Source organism: Phyllobates terribilis, unplaced genomic scaffold (genome assembly GCF_046119375.1).
Source record: "Phyllobates terribilis strain yellow unplaced genomic scaffold, ASM4611937v1 Scaffold_5__5_contigs__length_657084704, whole genome shotgun sequence".
NCBI classification, from domain to species: domain Eukaryota; kingdom Metazoa; phylum Chordata; class Amphibia; order Anura; family Dendrobatidae; genus Phyllobates; species Phyllobates terribilis.
This window is the reverse complement of record NW_027362765.1, coordinates 237,507,502-237,525,730: the sequence shown is the minus strand read 5'-3', so window position 1 is coordinate 237,525,730 and position 18,229 is coordinate 237,507,502. Positions and strand designations below refer to the sequence as shown.

At 48.0% G+C, this 18,229-nt stretch overlaps 11 non-coding genes across 11 annotated transcripts; 5 read left to right on the top strand and 6 right to left on the bottom strand.

The window, feature by feature from the left end:
- Positions 1-12,614: 12,614 nt before the first annotated feature.
- On the bottom strand, positions 12,615-12,687 carry TRNAK-CUU (transfer RNA lysine (anticodon CUU)). Its single transcript has one exon. It is a non-coding gene; the product is annotated as a tRNA-Lys (tRNA).
- A 146-nt stretch (positions 12,688-12,833) lies between these two features.
- On the top strand, positions 12,834-12,904 carry TRNAG-UCC (transfer RNA glycine (anticodon UCC)). Its single transcript has one exon. It is a non-coding gene; the product is annotated as a tRNA-Gly (tRNA).
- Positions 12,905-13,156: 252 nt separating this feature from the next.
- TRNAK-CUU (transfer RNA lysine (anticodon CUU)) lies at positions 13,157-13,229 on the bottom strand. Its single transcript has one exon. It is a non-coding gene; the product is annotated as a tRNA-Lys (tRNA).
- Positions 13,230-13,425: 196 nt separating this feature from the next.
- Positions 13,426-13,496, top strand: TRNAG-UCC (transfer RNA glycine (anticodon UCC)). Its single transcript has one exon. It is a non-coding gene; the product is annotated as a tRNA-Gly (tRNA).
- A 253-nt stretch (positions 13,497-13,749) lies between these two features.
- Positions 13,750-13,822, bottom strand: TRNAK-CUU (transfer RNA lysine (anticodon CUU)). The gene has a single exon. It is a non-coding gene; the product is annotated as a tRNA-Lys (tRNA).
- A 2,711-nt stretch (positions 13,823-16,533) lies between these two features.
- On the bottom strand, positions 16,534-16,606 carry TRNAK-CUU (transfer RNA lysine (anticodon CUU)). Its single transcript has one exon. It is a non-coding gene; the product is annotated as a tRNA-Lys (tRNA).
- A 131-nt stretch (positions 16,607-16,737) lies between these two features.
- On the top strand, positions 16,738-16,808 carry TRNAG-GCC (transfer RNA glycine (anticodon GCC)). Its single transcript has one exon. It is a non-coding gene; the product is annotated as a tRNA-Gly (tRNA).
- A 252-nt stretch (positions 16,809-17,060) lies between these two features.
- Positions 17,061-17,133, bottom strand: TRNAK-CUU (transfer RNA lysine (anticodon CUU)). The gene has a single exon. It is a non-coding gene; the product is annotated as a tRNA-Lys (tRNA).
- Positions 17,134-17,364: 231 nt separating this feature from the next.
- On the top strand, positions 17,365-17,435 carry TRNAG-GCC (transfer RNA glycine (anticodon GCC)). Its single transcript has one exon. It is a non-coding gene; the product is annotated as a tRNA-Gly (tRNA).
- Positions 17,436-17,687: 252 nt separating this feature from the next.
- TRNAK-CUU (transfer RNA lysine (anticodon CUU)) lies at positions 17,688-17,760 on the bottom strand. The gene has a single exon. It is a non-coding gene; the product is annotated as a tRNA-Lys (tRNA).
- Positions 17,761-18,047: 287 nt separating this feature from the next.
- On the top strand, positions 18,048-18,118 carry TRNAG-GCC (transfer RNA glycine (anticodon GCC)). The gene has a single exon. It is a non-coding gene; the product is annotated as a tRNA-Gly (tRNA).
- Positions 18,119-18,229: the final 111 nt, after the last annotated feature.

Sequence of the window (18,229 nt, the reverse complement as noted above, 5' to 3'; positions counted from 1 at the left end):
TGCAACCTGATGGAGGTCAGTATAGATGGACTAATAGAATGATGCTATGCCCAAAAGATTTTACTTCACTAGGTGCAGTAAAAAAATTGGTATTCTATACACAGGTGTTATATCTTGCAACACAGATAGGCTACTCCACTGACTAACACACTCTGCAATAGGCCAAAAAGGATTAGCTTTGCTAGATTCAGCCCAATGCTGTGAAAAAAACTTGCACAGCACTGGCACAGACCTGCCTGGCAAAAACTTATAGGAACTGATGTAACCTAGTCCTGAAAAGGACTCCAATTACAATTAGTCTTTACTCCCACAACCTATCTATTTAAGAGCACAGACCTCCCTGTTAAAAGTCGTAGGAAATGCTGTAACCTAGTCCTTAAAAGGACTGCAATCACAACTATTCCCTACTCCCAAGCTATCTGTATATTTGTGCGAAAATTGGCTTGAAATTAACAAGGTATGGCGCACACAGCAACAGCGGTGCCGTCTAACACGCAGCTGCAGCAGTGAGAAAATGGTGGCGACGGGGAAAATGGCTTGGTCTTATAGGGCAAGGACATGTGACATACACTGCCAATGACACATGCCCTTGCTTGTGTGAAAAAAAGCACTTCGCTCCGTGTGTGCGCTGCTGATAGGCTGACAGATTGCACCTCCCCACTGCAAATGCGGGAAAGAGCAAAAAAAATGGAGATCTTCATTGTTCCTGCAGAGATCCATCCCCTGCCCCTCCCCCCACCCCGCTGTACACTCAAACTGCGTATTAACATTAATTTTCATCATTACTGAGAAAAAATCCAGTTATGATTTTGGTGCACGAACAGTTATCGAACATAACCTCGAACAGCCGAATTTTTCTCAAATTGTTCGTGTTCGCCGAATGGCTCGAACACCGCCCAAAACAGCTCGAATTTGAGATTGGCGAACAGTTCGAGTAGAACAACGCTCATCTCTAGTCCCAAAGCATCTGCCGTGCCCTCAACAACGCAGTTACAGGGAGAGTCCACCTGACAACGGACACGTGGACAAGTGCTTGTGGCCAGGGACGGTACATCTCTCTGACGGCACACTGGGTAAACATAGTGGAAGCCGGAACCCAGTCTGACCTTGGGACGGAACACATCCTCCCCACACCGAGGATTGCGGGCCCTATGTCAGTCAGAGTTGCCCCCACAGTGTACAGCTCCTGCGCATCCTCCTCCTCCTCATGTTCAGCCTCCATCTCAGATATCACCACATCAGTTACAAGCTGCAAGTATTGCAGCACTGCCTCCGCCAAGTGGCAACAGGCTGTGCTGAAACTCATAAGCTTAGGTGATAAACCTCACACTGCTTGTGAGTTGTGGACAGCTGTGAAAGAGCAGGCAGATCTGTGGCTGAGACCGCTGAACCTACATTCCGGCATGGTCGTGTGTGACAATGGCCGTAACCTGGTGGCGGCTCTGAGGCGAGGTGAGATCACACACGTACCATGCCTGGCTCATGTGCTTAACCTCGTGGTTCAGCAGTTTCTTAAATCGTACCCCGAGTTGCCAGATCTGCTCGTGAAAGTACGCCGCCTGTCAGCTCATTTTCGCAAGTCGGCTACAGCTTCCGACGCCCTTGCTGTGTTGCAGCAGCATTTGCAGCTTCCGGCACACCGACTGGTGTGTGATGTCCCCACACGTTGGAACTCTACCCTCCACATGTTGCAAAGGATTTGTGAGCAGAAGAGAGCAGTTGTGGAGTACCAGCTGCAACAAGGCCGTCGATATTCAGGTCAGACTCCACACATAAGACCTCAGGAGTGGACCTGGATGTCTGACATATGTACCATCCTGACAAACTTTGAGGAGGCCACCAAGATGGTGAGTGGCGATGACGCCATCATTAGTGTCAGCATCCCACTTGTCTGTCTTTTGCAACGCTCTCTGCAGAGAATTAAAGAGGAGGCATTGCAGCCAGAGTATGATGAGATGGATCAAGAAGCCGTAGCGGGCGATTACACACAGCCCAGCCTCATCTCATCCCAATGTGCATTGGGGGACAATGAGGGAGAGGAGGAGGAGGAGGAGGAGGAAGAACAGGAGCTGCTATCATGTGTTGTAGACGGTAGTACCTGTACAAGTGTCATACCGTCGGTTCAGCGTGGGTGGCCTGAGGACAGAGGGGAGGAGGAAGAGGAGGAGGAGGAGGAGAGCATGGTCAGTCGTCATCTTGGTGAGGACACGGAAATCTTGCTCGTTACCAGTCTGGCACGCATGGCTGACTTTATGTTACGCTGCCTTAACCGTGACCCTCGCGTTGTCAAAATGTTGGGTGACAGTCATTACTGGTTGATGACACTTGTAGACCCCCGCTACAAGGAGAACTTTCACTCTTTTAATCCTGAGGTGGAGAGATCTACAAAAATGGGGCAATACCAGAAGGCCCTTGCTGCAGAACTCTTAAAAAAATTCCCATCTGAACACGCTAGCGGCAGAGGTCACAGTTCGTTGCCCAACCAAGGCATACAGGCGAGAGAGATGCAACTCCAATCCAGCAGAGGCAGGGGAACACTGTCAATGTTCTGGGACAGTTTTCTGACACCCGCCCAGCTTATAGGCCCTGAGGCGTGGGGTACTCTCACAAGGAGTGGAAAGTTTCAAAAGATGGTGAGGGAGTACCTTGCCGATCGTACCAGCGTCCTCCGTGATTCCTCTGTGCCTTTTAATTATTGGGTATCCAATCTGGACACTTGGAATGAACTCGCTCTGTACGCCTTGGAGGTCCTGGCCTGCCCTGCTGCTAGCGTGTTATCGGAGCGTGTTTTTAGTGCCGCTGGGGGAATTATAACTGATAAGCGCACTCGCCTGTCAACTGACAATGCTGACAAGCTGACCCTTATCAAAATGAACAAGGGCTGGATTGGGCCAGACTTCTCATCACCACCAAATGACAGCAGAGTAACATAAAGTTAAATCCACTGTGTTATTTCGGGAGGTGTATTCACATGCACCGCTTCACACCAACACATGGGTATACGCTTCCACTTTTCGGCTGTTTAATCTTCTTCTCCTTATCCTCAGCCTCCACCACCACTATACCACCAGGGTGCCAGCATTGCAAGTTCCTCCGTCCTAATTTTTGGCAGCTTTTGCTGGGAAAGCATAAGCAAATACCATGGGACACCCACTCCCCAATAATGGGACCTATGTTTGTAATATGCTGTACTGCATGGCTCTTGTAAGGGGCATTGCAAGTTGCTCCATCCTAATTTTTGGCAGCTTTTGCTGGGAAAGCATAAGCAAATACTATGGGAGACCCACTCCCCAATAATGGGACCTATGTTTGTAATATGCTGTACTGCATGGCTCTTGTAAGGGGCATTGCAAGTTGCTCCATCCTAATTTGTGGCAGCTTTTGCTGGGAAAGCATAAGCAAATACTATGGGAGACCCACTCCCCAATAATGGGACTTATGTTTGTAATATGCTGTACTGCATGGCTCTTGTAAGGGGCATTGCAAGTTGCTCCGTCCTAATTTTTGGCAGCTTTTGCTTGCAAGGCATAAGCAAATACTATGGGACACCCACTCCCCAATAATGGGACTTATGTTTGTAATATGCTGTACTGCATGGCTCTTGTAAGGGGCATTGCAAGTTGCTCCGTCCTAATTTTTGGCAGCTTTTGCTGGGAAAGCATAAGCAAATACTATGGGAGACCCACTCCCCAATAATGGAACTTATGTTTGTAATATGCTGTACTGCATGGCTCTTGTAAGGGGCATTGCAAGTTGCTCCGTCCTAATTTTTGGCAGCTTTTGCTTGCAAGGCATAAGCAAATACTATGGGAGACCCACTCCCCAATAATGGGACTTATGTTTGTAATGTGCTGTACTGCATGGCTCTTGTAAGGGGCATTGCAAGTTGCTCCGTCCTAATTTTTGGCAGCTTTTGCTTGCAAGGCATAAGAAAATACTATGGGACACCCACTCCCCAATAATGGGACTTATGTTTGTAATATGCTGTACTGCATGTGACGTGCCCCCTGGGCCGTGTGTACACGTGTGTGGGATACCCGGTGCCGGGTCTCTGGGGTCTGTAGCCTCCGTGGCGGTGACCCGGTCCCGTGGCTCAGGCTGGTCAAACCAGTGGCAGTCTTTCTTAGGTTTTGTGGTGAATTGTCCAACTGCGCCACCCGTGGATTGCGGTCAGGGAGTACCACCGCTGCAAGGCAGACCGCTGAGGCTGGTGTTGTGTGCGCAGCATAGAATGGGATAACTCCCCTTGGGAGGAGTATAGCCTCAGGGCAGTGAGTGTGGATGATGGGGGTGATGGTGCACGAGCGCAGCAGGAACGACTCAGAGTCTTTGCAGTGCAGTTCAGGGTCTTTATTGATGATTATAAGGTAGACCCTCCCGGGAGTACTGGCTGGCATAAGAGGCCTGGTCAGTCTGTGAGCAAGCAGGAGTTCCCCTGGCCAGGTGGAGTTGTAGGCCTCCCCGTCTGTCTGCACTCTTCCTGGCTACCTTGCTGTAAGCGGATAGAAGTAGCCCACGTCCCAGAGTGTACCGTGTAGTGCTCACCCGTATGGCTGGTGACTTGGGGCCTTCTGTTAGCCTCCGCTCCACGACGGCGGTGCTGGTCCCTTGCTTGTGACTGAGCCTCCGGGCTTCTATGGCCAGAGGACCTGAAATCCCCTGCCGGCTGGTTTCTGCTGCTGGATATATAAGTCCTCACAGCTTCAGACTCCTGTGTCCGGTTCCTATTGTCTTCTGCCAGGGCGAGCTCTGCTCAGCTTCCAGCCCCTGGTCTTTAGCTCCTAGCTCCTACAGAGCTCCTTGCTGTTACTTTCCCTTGCTCTCACTCTGACTCTGACTGTTCTCTGACTCACTCAACCACGCCCCAGATCCAGTTTATAAGGGCAGAATTCTCCCCTCCCAGGACTGGGGCAGGAGGATGTTGCATGTTTAAGGGATCCTGACCAGGAAACCTCCCACTTGCTCTCCGACGTAATATCTCTATTACTGTGGTGACCAGACCCATGGGGTGCCACACATGGCTCTTCTAAGGGGCATTGCAATTCCTAATAATTTTTGGAAAGCCTTCCTTTCACTGCTTAGGCCAACAGTGCATGGGAGACCCAGTTGCTATAAATCGAAAAAAAGGTTTAGTTAACGTCCTCTGACCTCCATGTCATTTCCAAGGGGCATTGAAGTGGCTGGAAATTTTTGGTAGGCATTGCACTCACTGTATGCCCTATAACTGTGTAGCCGAACCGCCCCTTTTGTTACAGAAACATATCCTACAAGACATATCTGGTTGACTGGCCTGATATTGATGTGAATGGTCCCTGTTCCTCCTGCTCTTTCTCCTTTGCCACCACCTCATCCATCATTTATCACCTGAAGCTTTGTTTTAACGGGAGTCATAGAACTGGGATAGTAGCAGGAAAACATCCAGCAATCCTCGGAGGAGGTAGGATATGCGCCAAAACGCGGACCACCTCAGGCCTAGCCGCTACTACATACATGCGCTTGCATTCCAAGAAAACAAAGCAGATGCTAACTTCTATCATCATCATCATGCTCCTCACCTAGGCACTCTCAACTCCCCTGATGGAGAAGCCAGGGCCCACCGGAGGAGTCTGGTTCTCTGGTGGGCTCGTCCAATGCTGCCCTAAAGCAGGCCAGGCTAAGAAAAGTGTGGGGGAAGGTGACAGGAGAAATCAGGACGGCTGGGGACCGAGTATGGACACCTGGCCGCCACCTGGCAGCTGGGGACCGAGCGTGGACACCCGGCCGCCGGGCGGCTGGGGACAGAGTATGGATACCTCGCTGCCGAAGCGGCCATGAGGTAGTGGCCAGCTTCGGCCTCCTCCAAACTAAAAGGCCCCATTTCAAGTGAAAGCTAGCAGTATGGTATTGCAGCCTGCGGGTGGGTGGGTGGTTGGCTGCATATTTTCGCTTGCATTGCAAGGAATTGGGGAGGTACAATTGAACACTGCCCTGAGACAAGGACTTGCACGGGGATAGTTGCAAGTCTGCATCTTCTGATGCGGCAAGGATCACTTCTGATGGGCACACTTTTAGACAGTGACCTGGGGGTCAGAGATGCTTCCAGGGGTCTTCCCCATGCTGATCCCTTGTCTTTTCAGCACTGTATGCATGTGTCACACAGCACATGGCCAGATAAGGTTGTAAAATGTTAAAATTACATTTCCCGGTGAACGCATTTGTCACGGTTGAAAGCAATACAAAAGTGCAAAAACGCATGAAAAATGCTACTTGTGAACATAGCCCAAGGTGTGAAGGAGTATTTTTGTTTTTGGTTATTTATTTTACCTTATACACAAGTTTTTACCCTGGAAAGGAAATTCCTTAACATATTTCACAGGAAAACCGTTTCAGTTTCGTTTTTGAACGTTTTATTGTGAGCCCGCAAAAGTGGCTTAATACCTCTGACCACGTTGTTGACAGCAGTGACCTGGGGTCAGAAATGCTTCCAGGGGCGATCCCCATGCTGCCCCCATGTCTTTTGAGCACTGTCACTATCGTTTTGGGCACTTTTTAGGCTTTCTACAGACTGCCGGGGGTGCTGCCGCAAAAATGCTCGGGTCTCTCATAGACTAACATTGGGTTCGTTGCTCGGGTCGAGCACCCGAGTATCACGGTAAGCTCGGCCCGAGCTTCGAGCACCCGAGCATTTTAGTGATCGCTCAACACTATCAGTCGTCATGTTGGTGAGGACACGGAAGTCTTGCCCGTTACCAGTCTGGCACCCATGGCTGACTTTATGTTACGCTGCCTTAACCGTGATCCTCGCATTGTCAAAATGTTGGGTGACAGTCATTACTGGTTGATGACACTTTTAGACCCCCTCTACAAGGAGAACTTTCACTCTCTTATTCCTGAGTTGGAGAGGTCTACAAAAATGGGGCAGTACAAGAAGGCCCTTGCTGCAGAACTATTAAAAAAATTCCCATCTGAACACGGTAGCGGCAGAGGTCACAGTTCGCTGCCCAACTAAGGCATACAGGCGAGAGAGACGTAACTCCAATCCAGCAGAGGTAGGGGAACACTATCAATGTTCTAGGACAGTTTTCTGAGACCTGCCCAGGTTACAGGCCCTGAGGCGCAGGGTACTCTCACAAGGAGTGGAAAGTTTCAAAAGATGGTGAGGGAGTACCAGCGTCCTCCGTGATTCCTCTGTGCCTTTTAATTATTGGGTATCCAAGCTGGACACTTGGAATGAACTCACTCTGTATGCCTTGGAGGTCCTGGCCTGCCCTGCCGCTAGCGTGTTATCGGAGCGTGTTTTTAGTGCCGCTGGGGGAATTATAACTGATAAGCGCACTTGCCTGTTAACTGACAATGCTGACAAGCTGACCCTTATCAAAATGAACAAGGGCTGGATTGGGCCAGACTTCTCATCACCACCAAATGACAGCAGAGTAACATAAAGTCAAATCCACTGTGTTATTTCGGGAGGTGTATTCCCATGCATCGCTTCACACCCACACATGGGTATACGCTTCCTCATTTCGGCTGTTTTTTGCTCTTCGCCTTATCCTCAGCCTCCACGACCACTATACCACCAGGGTGACAGTGGTCCATGTTGCCAGCATTGCAAGTTCCTCTGTCCTAATTTTTGGCAGCTTTTGCTTGGAAGGCATAGGCAAAGACTATGGGAGACCCACTCCCCAATAATGGGAATAATGTTTTTAATATGCTGTACTGCATGGTTCTTGTAAGGGACATTGCAAGTTCCCCCTTCCTAATTTTTGGCAGCTTTTGCTTGGAAGGCATAGGCAAAGACTATGGGAGACCCACTCCCCAATAATGGGAATAATGTTTTTAATATGCTGTACTGCATGGCTCTTGTAAGGGGCATTAAAATCATCTTGTTAAGCTACTGTGACCTCCACGTCTCTTTCAAGGGTCGTTAATATTGTCTTTTTATTCCACTGCGACCTCCACCACTCTTCCAAGGGGCATTAAAAGCGTCTTGTTAAGCTACTGTGACCTCCACGTCTCTTCCACAGGGCGTTGACATTGTCTTTTTATTCCACTGCAACCTCCACCACTCTTCCAAGCGGCATTGATATTGTCTTTTTATTCCACTGCGACCTCCACCACTCTTCCAAGGGGCATTAAAACCGTCTTGTTAAGCTACTGTGACCTCCACGTCTCTTCCACGGGGCATTGATATTGTCTTTTTATTCCACTGTAACCTCCACCACTCTTCCAAGGGGCATTAAAACTGTCTTGTTAAACCACTCTGAACTCCACGTCTCTTCCAAGGGGCATTAAAACCATCTTGTTAAGCTACTGTGACCTCCACATCTCTTCCAAGGGGCATTAAAACTGTCTTGTTATAACACTCTGAACTCCACGTCTCTTCTAAGGGGCATTGAAACCATCTTGTTAAACCACTCTCAACTCCACAGCTCTTCCAAGGGGCATTGACATGTTGTTTTTAATTACCTCTAACCTCCACGACTCTTGCAACGGGCATTGCATTTCCTCCTAATTATTGTCAGCTTTTGCTTTTCAATGCATAGGCGAACACTAAGGGAGACCCACTCCCCAATAATGGGTAGAAGGTTTTTAATACGCTGTAATCCACGTCTGTTTCAAGGGGCATTGCAGTGCCTAATAATTTTTGAAAAGCCTTCCATTCCCTGCTTAGGCCAACAGTGTACAGGAGACCCAGTTGCTATAAATGGAAAAAACGGTTTAGTTAAGGCCCTCTGACCTCCATGTCACTTCCAAGGGGCATTGGAGTGCCTCGAAATTTTTGGTAGGCATTGCATTCACTGTATGCCTTATAACTGTGTAGCTGAACCGCTCCTTTTGGTACAGAAACATATCCTACAAGACATGTTTGGTTGGCTGGCCTGATATTGATGTGAATGGTCCCTGTTCCTCCTGCTCTTTCTCCTTTGCCACCACCTCATCCATCATTCATCACCTGAAGCTTTGTTTTAACGGGAGTCATAGAACTGGGATAGTAGCAGGAAAACATCCAGCAATCCTCGAAGGAGGTAGAATATGCGCCAAAACGCTGACCACCTCAGGCCTAGCTGCTACTACATACATGCGCTTGCATTCCAAGGAACAGAAAGCTAAGGAGGTGGATGGCCTCATGATCATGAATAATTTACTCGTTGTGTAGGAGGCCGACCACTGCTGCTGTCTACCTTCTGAACGTTGTGTTGAAGCCTGATTGACCCAGGACCCGCAATCCTCTATGTCTGGAGGACGTGTTGCATCCCAGTGTCCAACTGTGTCCCGGCTTCCACAATATTAACCCAGTGTGAAGGCGTCAGTGAGATGGACCATTCCTGGCCACATTCACTTGTCCACGTGTTTGTGGTTAGGCTGTCCTTCCCACTAAATGCACTGGGGAGGGCACAGGTAATGTTTTGGTATGCGCGCTTGTGTATAAGGCGCACCGGGGCAAATAGGGGCGGCTGGGGACCGTTTATGGACACCTGGCCACCCCCACGCGGCTGGGGACTGTGTGTGGGCACCCGGCCGCGGGGCGGCTGGGGACTGAGTATGGACACCCGGCCGCCCCCTGGCAGCTGGGGACCAAGCGTGTACACCCGGCCGCCGGGCGGCTGGGGACTGAGTATGAATACCAGGCTACCGATGCAGCCATGACGTGGTGGCCAGATTCCACCTCCACATGCCTAAAAGGCCCAATTTCAAGTGCAAGCAAGCTAGCAGTATGGTATTGCAGCCTGGGGGTGGGTGGGTGGCTGGCTGCATACTTGCGCTTGTATTGCAAGTTATGGGGGAGGTACAATTGAACACTGCCCTGGGACAAGGACTTGCACGGGGATAGTTGCAAGTCTGCATCTTCTGATGCGGCAAGGATCACTTCTGATGGGCACACTTTTAGGCAGTGACCTGGGTGTCAGAGATGCTTCCAGGGGTCTTCCCCATGCTGTTCCCATGTCTTTTTAGCACTGTATGCATGTGTCACACAACACATGGCCAGATAAGGTTGTAAAATGTTAAAATGACATTTCCCGGTGAATGCATTTGTCACAGTTGAAAGCAATACAAACGTGCAAAAACGCATAAAAAATGCTACTTGTGAACATAGCCCAAGGTGTGGAGGAGTATTTTTGTTCTTGGTTATTTATTTTACCTTATACACAAGTCTTTACCCTGGAAAGGATGTTCCTTAACCCCTTTCCGACCTGGTCAGTAATAGTACGCACCAGGTCGGGAAGGCCTGTTCAGCGGGGGCTCCTGCGGTGAACCCGCACTGAAGCGAGCACATGTCAGCTGATTATTGGAATCGCAATCCACCCGCGGCTGTTAACATGTTAAATCTCTGACAGTGGCATTTAACTCGCGCTTCCGGGAGTCCTAAGCCCCGCCCATCAGTGACCCCGTCACATGATCGCGGGTCACCAATGGGTGGGCATGACAACTCAGGGTCTGCAGCAGACGCCTGTGGTTGTCATGTCTCAATTGCTATGAGCGCCACCTAGTGGACAGCGCTCATAGCAAGTGAGCATTTCTCCTGCATACAAGCGATCTGCTCATCGCTTGTATGCAGTAGAAGCAATCAGACAACTGCTGCTTCTAGCCTCCTCTGTAGACTATAGAAGCAAGCAGAAAGTGTAAAAAAAAGTTTTTAAAAAAATAAAAAATATATAAAAGTTTAAGTCACCCCCCTTTCGCCCCATTCAAATAAAATATATATATATAAAAAAAAAACCACATACACATATTTGGTATCGCCGCGTTCAGAATCGCCCGATCTATCAATATAAAAGAAGAATTAATACAATCAGTAAACGGCGTAACGAGAAAAAAATTTTAAACGCCAGAATTAAGTTTTTTTGGTCGCTACAACTTTGCAATAAAATGCAATAACGGGCGAAAAAACATCGGATCTACCCCAAAATGGTATCAATAAAAACGTCAGCCCGGCACGCAAAAAATAAGCCCTCACCTGGCCCCAGATCCCGAAAAATGGAGAAGCTAAGGGTCTCGGAAAATGGCGCCATTTTTTTTGTTTTTTTTAGCAAGCTTTGGATTTTTTTTTCACCACTTAAATAAAAAAGAACCTATACATGTTTGGTGTCTATGAACTCGTAACGACCTGGAAAATAATGATGGCAGGTCAGTTTTAGCAATCTGTGAACGTGGTAAAAAAAGGACCCAAAAAACAACTGTGGAATTGCATTTTTTTTGCAGTTTCACTGCACTTGGAATTTTTTTCCCATTTTCCAGCACACGATATGGTAAAACCAGTGATGGTGTTTAAAAGTACAACTCGTCCTGCAAAAAATAAGCCCTCACATGGCCATATTGAACGAAAATTAAAAAAGTTCTGGCTCTGGGAAGAAGGGGAGCAAAAAAGGAAAACACAAAAACAGAAAGACCCATGGTCGTTAAGGGGTTAACATATTTCACAGGAAAGCACTTTCACTTTCGTTTTTGAACGTTTTATTGTGAGCCTGTAAAAGTGGCTTAATACCTCATTGTTGACAGCAGTGACCTGGGGGTCAGAAATGCTTCCAGGGGCGATCCCCATGCTGTCCCCATGTCATTTGAGCACTGTCACTATCGTTTTGGGCACTTTTTAGGCTTTCTACAGACTGCCGGGGGAGCCGCCGCAAAAATGTTTGGGTCTCCCATAGACTAACATTGGGCTCGTTGCTCGGGTCGAGCACCCGAGTATCACAGTGAGCTCGGCCCGAGCTTCGAGCACCCGAGCATTTTAGTGCTCGCTCAACACTACTGATAAGACAATCATTATCCCCTAAAGAAATTCTATAACAGATAATTATAAGCCAAAAAAACATGACTTGATCCCCTTGTTGTTGGATTCTGCAAAACAACTGATCGCTCTACATTGGAAACAAGAATCTCCCCCTACTCACTCCGAATGGATAAATAAAGTAAACATGATTAGACGCTTAGAGGAACTCACCAGCTGGGAAACCTATACCCATCCCAAATTTTCTAAAGTTTGGAGCCAACGGAGCCAGGAGGTTTAATTCTTTCCTTGCCCCCCCCCCTAGAAAACCATATCAATCTCCTAATATGATATTCTTTCTATTATTAGTCCCTATTCTTATCCCTTTTCCCTTTTGTATACACCCATCCACTCCCTCCACCCTTCTGCGAATAAAGTACTCCCTTGGTCGAGAGTGTTTATCAACCTCTAACTTTTTTATGTCACTAAGCTTTAAGAGACCTACTATTCCTTTATAGGATTATTTGACTGCAATTATTTTATTTTATTTTATTCCATATTCATATGTCTTTACTCATATGTCATGGGCTACGAGCTTGTTTATGCTGTTGTCCTTATTCAGTTTTTTTCCGTTTTTTATGTTACTATGTTCTTTTAATGTAATGTAATGTATGCAGCACAGCTCCTTTTCTCATTTGCTGACCATTGCAGCGCATCTCTTCCCTCATTGACTTTGCAGACACTTGCGAAAACATTGGGCACTTGCTGCTTTTCTTTCGCTTCCCATCCTTTTGGGCCTACCCTGCCCTTTATCCTGCAGGGCTATGCTGTTTGTCATGTTTTGTAGCAAGCAGAAGGGAGCAGTTCGTAAGGGGTTATCTGGGTTGACAGTGGTTAGCATAAGTAGTAAAAGGCAGCAATAAGCAACCGCCCAACGTGGGGCTCGAACCCACGACCCTGAGATTAAGAGTCTCATGCTCTACCGACTGAGCTAGCCAGGCTGCAGACACACAATCACGCACCGCACTGCACCACACCGCACCACACCGCACCGCAAGAGCTTCATGTGGTCAGGTCGGGCGATGGTGGCCATCTGATCCTGGGACCTGGATCTGGCAGGCACCACTGACATGAAGGACTCATCCAAGCATTGGTGGTTCAGTGGTAGAATTCTTGCCTTCCATGCGGGAGGCCTGGGTTCGATTCCTGGCCAATGCAACACAGCTTTTTTTCTCATTTGCTGACCATTGCAGCGCATCTCTTCCCTCATTGACTTTGCAGACACTTGCGAAAACATTGGGCACTTGCTGCTTTTCTTTCGCTTCCCATCCTTTTGGGCCTTCCCTGCCCTTTATCCTGCAGTGCTATGCTGTTTGTCATGTTTTGTAGCAAGCAGAAGGGAGCAGTTCGTAAGGGGTTATCTGGGTTGACAGTGGTTAGCATAAGTAGTAAAAGGCAGCAATAAGCAACCGCCCAACGTGGGGCTCGAACCCACGACCCTGAGATTAAGAGTCTCACGCTCTACCAACTGAGATAGCCAGGCTGCAGACACACACTCACGCACTGCACTGCACTGCACTGCACTGCACCGCACTGCACCGCACTGCACCGCACCACACCGCACCACACCGCACCACACCGCACCGCAAGAGCTTCATGTGGTCAGGTCGGGCGATGGTGGCCATCTGATCCTGGGACCTGGATCTGGCAGGCACCACTGACATGAAGGACTCATCCAAGCATTGGTGGTTCAGTGGTAGAATTCTTGCCTTCCATGCGGGAGGCCTTGGTTCGATTCCTGGCCAATGCAACACAGCTTTTTTTTCTCATTTGCTGACCATTGCAGCGCATCTCTTCCCTCATTGACTTTGCAGACACTTGCGAAAACATTGGGCACTTGCTGCTTTTCTTTCGCTTCCCATCCTTTTGGGCCTTCCCTGCCCTTTATCCTGCAGTGCTATGCTGTTTGTCATGTTTTGTAGCAAGCAGAAGGGAGCAGTTCGTAAGGGGTTATCTGGGTTGACAGTGGTTAGCATAAGTAGTAAAAGGCAGCAATAAGCAACCGCCCAACGTGGGGCTCGAACCCACGACCCTGAGATTAAGAGTCTCACGCTCTACCAACTGAGCTAGCCAGGCTGCAGACACACACTCACGCACCACACCGCACCACACCGCACCACACCGCACCACACCGCACCACACCGCACCACACCGCACCACACCGCACCACACCGCACCACACCGCACCACACCGCACCACACCGCACCGCAAGAGCTTCATGTGGTCAGGTCGGGCGATGGTGGCAGTCTGATCTTGGGACCTGAATCTGGCAGGCACCACTGACATGAAGGACTCATCCAAGCATTGGTGGTTCAGTGGTAGAATTCTTGCCTGCCACGTGGGAGTTCTGTGTTTGATTCCTGGCCAATGCAGCACAGCTCCTTTTCTCATTTGCTGACCATTGCAGCGCATCTTTTCCCTCATTGACTTTGCAGACACTTGCGAAAACATTGGGCACTTGCTGCTTTTCTTTCGCTTCCCATCCTTTTGGGCCTTCCCTGCTCTTTATCCTGCAGGGCTATGCTGTTTGTCATGTTTTGTAGCAAGCAGAAGGGGGCAGTTCGTAAGGGGTTATCTTGGTTGACAGTGGTTAGCATAAAGCAAAACCTACAAAAGACAAAAATATATCTCATACCCTACCATCATTATATATAAATGTAAAGCAAAGTTGCATAATAAATATAGGGTACTTAGTGAACTATTTTTGATCAAAAAAAGTATACAAGCCGTCCCACTTTGATATACAGTAAGGTTTTTAATATAGGCAGTATAGGTACCGTCCCAATTTAGGGTCACCTTGCCGCTGGTGGGACGGCTTGTATACTTTTTTTGATCAAAAATAGTTCACTAAGTACCCTATATTTATTATGCAACTTTGCTTTACATTTATATATAATGATGGTAGGGTATGAGATATATTTTTGTCTTTTGTAGGTTTTGCTTCTTTTTGCTAGTGTGAACATGCTCCTATTTCTTGCATGTCTACCATCTTAGACCTCAGTTCACACTGCTTGGTTTTTTGTCTTGTTTGCATTCTGTGCAATTTAAGGGTGTGGCATCCCCTTTGTTGAGCTGATTGGTATATATGTAGCTTACCACGGGCCTAGGTGGTCTGGAGTTGGGACCCGGTCCTATTTGTCTACCCTTTTATATGCATTACTTCAACTTTGATATACAGTAAGGTTTTTAATATAGGCAGTATAGGTACCGTCCCAATTTAGGGTCACCTTGCCGCTGGTGGGACGGCTTGTATACTTTTTTTGATCAAAAATAGTTCACTAAGTACCCTATATTTATTATGCAACTTTGCTTTACATTTATATATAATGATGGTAGGGTATGAGATATATTTTTGTCTTTTGTAGGTTTTGCTTCTTTTTGCTAGTGTGAACATGCTCCTATTTCTTGCATGTCTACCATCTTAGACCTCAGTTCACATTGCTTGGTTTTTTGTCTTGTTTGCATTCTGTGCAATTTAAGGGTGTGGCATCCCCTTTGTTGAGCTGATTGGTATATATGTAGCTTACCACGGGCCTAGGTGGTCTGGAGTTGGGACCCGGTCCTATTTGTCTACCCTTTTATATGCATTACTTCAACTTTGATATACAGTAAGGTTTTTAATATAGGCAGTATAGGTACCGTCCCAATTTAGGGTCACCTTGCCGCTGGTGGGACGGCTTGTATACTTTTTTTGATCAAAAATAGTTCACTAAGTACCCTATATTTATTATGCAACTTTGCTTTACATTTATATATAATGATGGTAGGGTATGAGATATATTTTTGTCTTTTGTAGGTTTTGCTTCTTTTTGCTAGTGTGAACATGCTCCTATTTCTTGCATGTCTACCATCTTAGACCTCAGTTCACATTGCTTGTTTTTTTGTCTTGTTTGCATTCTGTGCAATTTAAGGGTGTGGCATCCCCTTTGTTGAGCTGATTGGTATATATGTAGCTTACCACGGGCCTAGGTGGTCTGGAGTTGGGACCCGGTCCTATTTGTCTACCCTTTTATATGCATTACTTCAACTTTGATATACAGTAAGGTTTTTAATATAGGCAGTATAGGTACCGTCCCAATTTAGGGTCACCTTGCCGCTGGTGGGACGGCTTGTGTACTTTTTTTGATCAAAAATAGTTCACTAAGTACCCTATATTTATTATGCAACTTTGCTTTACATTTATATATAATGATGGTAGGGTATGAGATATATTTTTGTCTTTTGTAGGTTTTGCTTCTTTTTGCTAGTGTGAACATGCTCCTATTTCTTGCATGTCTACCATCTTAGACCTCAGTTCACATTGCTTGGTTTTTTGTCTTGTTTGCATTCTGTGCAATTTAAGGGTGTGGCATCCCCTTTGTTGAGCTGATTGGTATATATGTAGCTTACCACGGGTCTAGGTGGTCTGGAGTTGGGACCCGGTCCTATTTGTCTACTCTTTTATATGCATTACTTCAACTTTGATATACAGTAAGGTTTTTAATATAGGCAGTATAGGTACCGTCCCAATTTAGGGTCACCTTGCCGCTGGTGGGACGGCTTGTATACTTTTTTTGATCAAAAATAGTTCACTAAGTACCCTATATTTATTATGCAACTTTGCTTTACATTTATATATAATGATGGTAGGGTATGAGATATATTTTTGTCTTTTGTAGGTTTTGCTTCTTTTTGCTAGTGTGAACATGCTCCTATTTCTTGCATGTCTACCATCTTAGACCTCAGTTCACATTGCTTGGTTTTTTGTAGTGGTTAGCATAAGTAGTAAAAGGCAGCAATAAGCAACCGCCCAACGTGGGGCTCGAACCCACAACCCTGAGATTAAGAGTCTCATGCTCTACCAACTGAGCTAGCCAGGCTGCAGACACACACTCATGCACCGCACCACACCGCACCGCAAGAGCTTCATGTGGTCAGGTCGGGCGATGGTGGCCGTCTGATCCTGGGACCTGGATCTGGCAGGCACCACTGACATGAATGACTCATCCAAGCATTGGTGGTTCAGTGGTAGAATTCTCGCCTGCCACGCGGGAGGCCTGGGTTCGATTCCCGGCCAATGCAGCACAGCTCCTTTTCTCATTTGCTGACCATTGCAGCGCATCTCTTCCCTCATTGACTTTGCAGACACTTGCGAAAACATTGGGCACTTGCTGCTTTTCTTTCGCTTCCCATCCTTTTGGGCCTTCCCTGCTCTTTATACTGCAGGGCTATGCTGTTTGTCATGTTTTGTAGCAAGCAGAAGGGGGCAGTTCGTAAGGGGTTATCTTGGTTGACAGTGGTTAGCATAAGTAGTAAAAGGCAGCAATAAGCAACCGCCCAACGTGGGGCTCGAACCCACAACCCTGAGATTAAGAATTTCATGCTCTACCGACTGAGCTAGCCAGGCTGCAGACACACACTCATGCACCGCACTGCACCGCACTGCACCGCACTGCACCGCACTGCACCGCACTGCACCGCACTGCACCGCACTGCACCGCACCGCACCGCACCGCACCGCACCACACCGCACCACACCGCACCACAAGAGCTTCATGTGGTCAGATCGGGCGATGGTGGCCGTCTGATCCTGGGACCTGGATCTGGCAGGCACCACTGACATGAATGATTCATCCAAGCATTGGTGGTTCAGTGGTAGAATTCTCGCCTGCCACGCGGGAGGCCCGGGTTTGATTCTTGGCCAATGCAGCACAGCTCATTTTCTCATTTGCTGATCATTGCAGCGCATCTCTTCCCTCATTGACTTTGCAGACACTTGCGAAAACATTGGGCACTTGCTGCTTTTCTTTCGCTTCCCATCCTTTTGGGCCTTCCCTGCTCTTTATCCTGCAGGGCTATGCTGTTTGTCATGTTTTGTAGCAAGCAGAAGGGGGCAGTTCGTAAGGGGTTATCTTGGTTGACAGTGGTTAGCATAAGTAGTAAAAGGCAGCAATAAGCAACCGCCCAACGTGGGGCTCGAACCCACGACCCTGAGATTAAGAGTCTCATGCTCTACCGACTGAGCTAGCCAGGCTGCAGACACACACTCACGCACCTCACGCACCTCACGCACCTCACGCACCTCACGCACCTCACGCACCTCACGCACCTCACGCACCTCACGCACCTCACGCACCTCACGCACCTCACGCACCTCACGCACCTCACGCACCTCACGCACCGCACTGCACTGCACCGCACTGCACCGCACTGCACCACACCGCACCGCAAGAGCTTCATGTGGTCAGGTCGGGCGATGGTGGCCGTCTGATCCTGGGACCTGGATCTGGCAGGCACCACTGACATGAATGACTCATCCAAGCATTGGTGGTTCAGTAGTAGAATTCTCGCCTGCCATGCGGGAGGCCCGGGTTTGATTCCCGGCCAATGCAGCACAGCTCCTTTTCTCATTTGCTGATCATTGCAGCGCATCTCTTCCCTCATTGACTTTGCAGACACTTGCGAAAACATTGGGCACTTACTGCTTTTCTTTCGCATCCCAT